Source organism: Cetorhinus maximus, unplaced genomic scaffold, assembly GCF_964194155.1.
Source record: "Cetorhinus maximus unplaced genomic scaffold, sCetMax3.hap1.1 HAP1_SCAFFOLD_3959, whole genome shotgun sequence".
In the NCBI taxonomy this organism is placed as follows: Eukaryota; Metazoa; Chordata; class Chondrichthyes; order Lamniformes; family Cetorhinidae; genus Cetorhinus; species Cetorhinus maximus.
Window position 1 is genome coordinate 1 of NW_027599864.1, and position 5,000 is coordinate 5,000.

The following is a 5,000-nucleotide window of genomic DNA, read 5'->3' on the forward strand; positions in this document are numbered from 1 at the left end:
GCCTCTCTGCCAGAGACTAAGTCCAATTGGTTAACCATTTCTCTTGAAAACACTTTGCCTCTCTGCCAGAGACTAAGTCCATTTGGTTAACCATTTCTCTTGAAACACTTTGTCTCTCCGCCAGAGACTAAGTCCAATTGGTTAACCATTTCTCGTGAAAACACTTTGTCTCTCCGCCAGAGACTAAGTCCAATTGGTTAACCATTTCTCTGGAAAACACTTTGCCTCTCTGCCAGAGACTAAGTCCAATTGGTTAACCATTTCTCAGGAAAACACTTTGCCTCTCTGCCAGAGACTAAGTCCCATTGGTTAACCATTTCTCGTGAAAACACTTTGTCTCTCCGCCAGAGACTAAGTCCAATTGGTTAATCATTTCTCAAGGCCACAATTTGCCTGCCGTTCAGAGACCAAGTCCAAATTGGTTACCCATTTCTCTTGAAAACACTTTGCCTCTCTGCCAGAGACTAAGTCCAATTGGTTAACCATTTCTCTTGAAAACACTTTGCCTCTCTGCCAGAGACCAAGTCCAATTGGTTAACCATTTCTCGTGAAAACACTTTGCCTCTCTGCCAGAGACTAAGTCCAATTGGTTATCCATTTCTCTTGAAAACACTTTGTCTCTCCGCCAGAGACGAAGTCCAATTGGTTAACCATTTCTCTTGAAAACACTTTGCCTCTCTGCCAGAGACTAAGTCCAATTGGTTAACCATTTCTCGTGAAAACACTTTGCCTCTCTGCCAGAGACTAAGTCCAATTGGTTAATCATTTCTCTTGAAAACACTTTGCCTCTCTGCCAGAGACTAAGTCCAATTGGTTAACCATTTCTCGTGAGAACACTTTGCCTCTCTGCCAGAGACTAAGTCCAATTGGTTCACCATTTCTCTTGAAAACACTTTGTCTCTCCGCCAGAGACTAAGTCCAATTGGTTAACCATTTCTCTGGAAAACACTTTGCCTCTCTGCCAGAGACTAAGTCCAATTGGTTAACCATTTCTCTTGAAAACACTTTGCCTCTCTGCCAGAGACTAAGTCCAATTGGTTAACCATTTCTCGTGAAAACACTTTGCCTCTCTGCCAGAGACTAAGTCCAATTGGTTAACCATTTCTCAGTGGCACACCGAGGGCAATCTGTAACGTCTCGCGGGCCCGGGGGCCCCTTTGCACGGCCTGCCAATGCAATCCGAGGCGCACTGTCCTTCGTTTGGTTAACCATTTCTCAGGGGCACACCGAGGGCACCCTGCATTGTCTCGCGGGCCCGGAGGCCACTTTGCACGGCCTGCCAATGCAATCCGAGGTGCTTCGCCCTTGGCCGCCTTCCCGGCCGGCTTCGGGACGTTTCGGGGCTCTCACCGGGGCAAATCCGGTCCCCCGGGCGATTAGGAGGCCTCCCCGGGCAGGCCCGGGCTTCAGGCCGCCGCTTTTCCATCCCGGCCGAAAGAGGCGAAAAATGCCGAAAATGGCCAAAAATGGCCGCCGGCAGGGCCTGTCGGTCGGTTTGGCGGCAGCCTGGGTCGGTCCCTGCAGACCTGGAGGCTCGAGAAGGTTTTTGGCGATGTCGACCGATTCTCGATTTGCCACCTCCTACTATTCTGCAGGTACCCCGCCAACCTCCCCTGCCAACAATTCCAACCGTAAGGTCGGGCGGTAGTCCTACCGTCCAGGAGGCCCCAAAGCCCGCAAAACGCCATTTTGCCCTTTCCTCATCGGGACTTCCGAGGGGAACTCATGAACCAGCTCCAGGAGTGGCATGCCAGAAAATGCAACTTGACCCGTCGCCGGGCAGATTCGCTACTCTCTGCGGGAATACCCCCACCGGGTGCCGGGTAAAGGCCTCGGATCTGACCTCATGGACTTCCGTCTGTGCACGGATTTTGCTCTCGCGGGCCCAAGAGCCACTTTGCCCGGCCTGCCAATGCAACCCGAGGTCCATTGTCCTCATTGGTTAACCATTTCTCGTGAAAACACTTTGCCCTCTCTGCCAGAGACGAAGTCCAATTGGTTAACCATTTCTCAGGGGCTCACCGAGGGCAATCTGTAACGTCTCGCGGGCCCGGGGGCCCCTTTGCACGGCCTGCCAATGCAATCCGAGGCGCACTGTCCTTCGTTTGGTTAACCATTTCTCAGGGGCACACCGAGGGCACCCTGCATTGTCTCGCGGGCCCGGAGGCCACTTTGCACGGCCTGCGAATGCAATCCGAGGTGCTTCGTCCTTGGCCGCCTTCCCGGCCGGCTTCGGGACGTTTCCGGGGCTCTCACCGGGGCAAATCCGGTCCCCCGGGCGATTAGGAGGCCTCCCCGGGCAGGCCCGGGCTTCAGGCCGCCGCTTTTCCATCCCGGCCGAAAGAGGCGAAAAATGCCGAAATGGCCAAAAATGGCCGCCGGCAGGGCCTGTCGGTCGGTTTGGCGGCAGCCCTGGGTCGGTCCCTGCAGACCTGGAGGCTCGAGAAGGTTTTTGGCGATGTCGACCGATTCTCGATTTGCCACCTCCTACTATTCTGCAGGTACCCCGCCAACCTCCCCTGCCGACAATTCCAACCGTAAGGTCGGGCGGTAGTCCTACCGACGAAGAGGCCCCAAAGCCCGCAAAACGCCATTTTGCCCTTTCCTCATCGGGACTTCCGAGGGGAACTCATGAACCAGCTCCAGGAGTGGCATGCCAGAAATTGCAACTTGACCCGTCGCCGGGCGCACTCGCTGCTCTTTGCGGGAATACCCCCACCGGGCGCCGGGTAAGAGCCTCGGATCTGACCTCATGGGCTTCCGTCCTCGCACGGATTTTGCTCTCCCGGGCCCAGGGGCCACTTTCCCCGGCCTTGCGAAGGCAATCGGAGGTGCTTCGCCCTCGAAACCGCCTTCCCGGCCGGCTTCGGGACGTTTCCGGGGCAAATCCGGTCCCGCGGGCGAAGGGGAGCCTTCCCCGGGCACGCCCGGGCTTCAGGCCGCCGCTTTCCGTGACCTACCGAAAGACGCGAAAAATGCCGAAAATGGCCAAAAATGGCCGCCCGGCACGGCCTCGCGGTCGGTTTGGGGGCAGCCTGGGTCGGTCCCTGCAGACCTGGAGGCTCGAGAAGGCACTTGGCGATGTCGACCGATTCTCGATTTGCCACCTCCTACTATTCTGCAGGTACCCCGCCAACCTCCCCAGCCAACAAATCGCAAATGCCGATCGGCGGGTGACCGTCCGGTAGTCATGCCGACGAAGAGGCACCTAGGCCCCGCAAACGCTTCCAAATCCGACCCCATCCCGGACCGGTTCTTTTTTAAAAAAGGCTCCCAGGATTCCGGATTTTTTCCTGCCGCACTCGGGACCACCCGACGGACACGAAACCGGGAACCTTTCCCCGGTCCGACCCTCCTCGGCCCGGCCAGCCGACGCCGAAGCGGCCGACTGGTTAATGATTTCACCCTGCTCCGACGTGACGCGTTTTCCAACCGCGCATGCGCGGCTCTGCCACCCGAACCGCCCCCTCACGTGGGGGCTCTGGGTCCGCCCCCCGGCAGCCATTTCCTCCTGCCGGTCCGTTATTTTACGCCGTTTTTCGCCCTCCAGCCCTGCCGGAATGCTGCCTGCTCGCTGGTTAACCATTTCGCTCCCTGCACTTCGGCTTCTGCCCTGCTGGGGAAGCCCGCTGCTGCCTCTAACCGTACTCACGGGCGGGCGGCTCTCCTGCGCGGCCTCCGGCCACGCCCCCTCACCTGGTTTGCTGGGAACCCGCCCCCGGCAGCCTGTTACTCGTGCCGGTTCGGTCTTATCGGCCCTTTTTGCACCTTCCCTGCCTGCTGGCATGCTTCGGCTCACCGGTCAACCGGGTTCCCCGTTCTCCACTTAGACTTTTGAGCTGCGGGGCTGGTCTGCCGCGAACTGCACCCGTATTACGGGGCGGGCGGCTCTACTGCCCGTACGGCTGCCCTGCCTGTTAACTGGTTAACCGTTTCCCCGTCCACTACTTCGTCCCTGGACCTGCCGGTGTGTTCTGCAGCTAACTGCACCCGTATTACGGGGCGGGACGCTCCGCTTACCGGCCGGCTGCCATGCCTGCTTAACTGGTCAACCATTTACTCACATATACTTAGCCCCTGGAGCTGCTGGGCTGGTCGGCGACCTAACTGCACCCTTGTTGCCGGGAGGTCGGCACTAATTGCCGGCCGGCCGGCTGCCCTGCCTGCTAACTGGTAAACCCTTTACCCACATGTACTTAGCCCCTGGATACTGATGGGCTGTTCTGCACCTAACTGCACCCTGATTAGCGGGCGGGCGGCTGTAATTACCGGCCGGCTGCCCTGCCTGCTAACTGGTTAACCATTTACCCACATGTACTTAGCCCCTGGAAACTGATGGGCTGTTCTGCAACTCACTGCACCCTTACTGGCGGGCGGACAGGCGGCCGGCTCTAATTACCGGCCGGCCGGCTGCCCTGCCTTGCTAACTGGTTAACCATTTACCCACATGTACTTAGCCCCTGGAAACTGATGGGCTGTTCTGCACCTAACTGCACCCTTATTAGCGGGCGGGCGGCTGTAATTACCGGCCGGCTGCCCTGCCTGCTAACTGGTTAACCTTTTACCCACATACATGTCCTTAGCCCCTGGAAGCTGATGGGCTGTTCTGCACCAAACTGCACCCTTATTAGCGGGCGGGCGGGCGGCTCTAATTACCGGCCGGCTGCTCTGCCTGCTAACTGGTTAACCATTGACCCACATGTACTTAGCCCCTGGAGCTGATGGGCTGTTCTGCACCTAACTGCACCTTGATTAGCGGGCGGGCGGCTCTAATTGCCGGCCGGCTGCTCTGCCTGCTAACTGGTTCACCATTTACCCACATGTACTTAGCCCCTGGAAACTGATGGGCTGTTCTGCACCTAACTGCACCTTGATTAGCGGGCGGGCGGCTCTAATTGCCGGCCGGCTGCTCTGCCTGCTAACTGGTTCACCATTTACCCACATGTACTTAGCCCCTGGAAACTGATGGGCTGTTCTGCACCTAACTGCACCCTGATTCG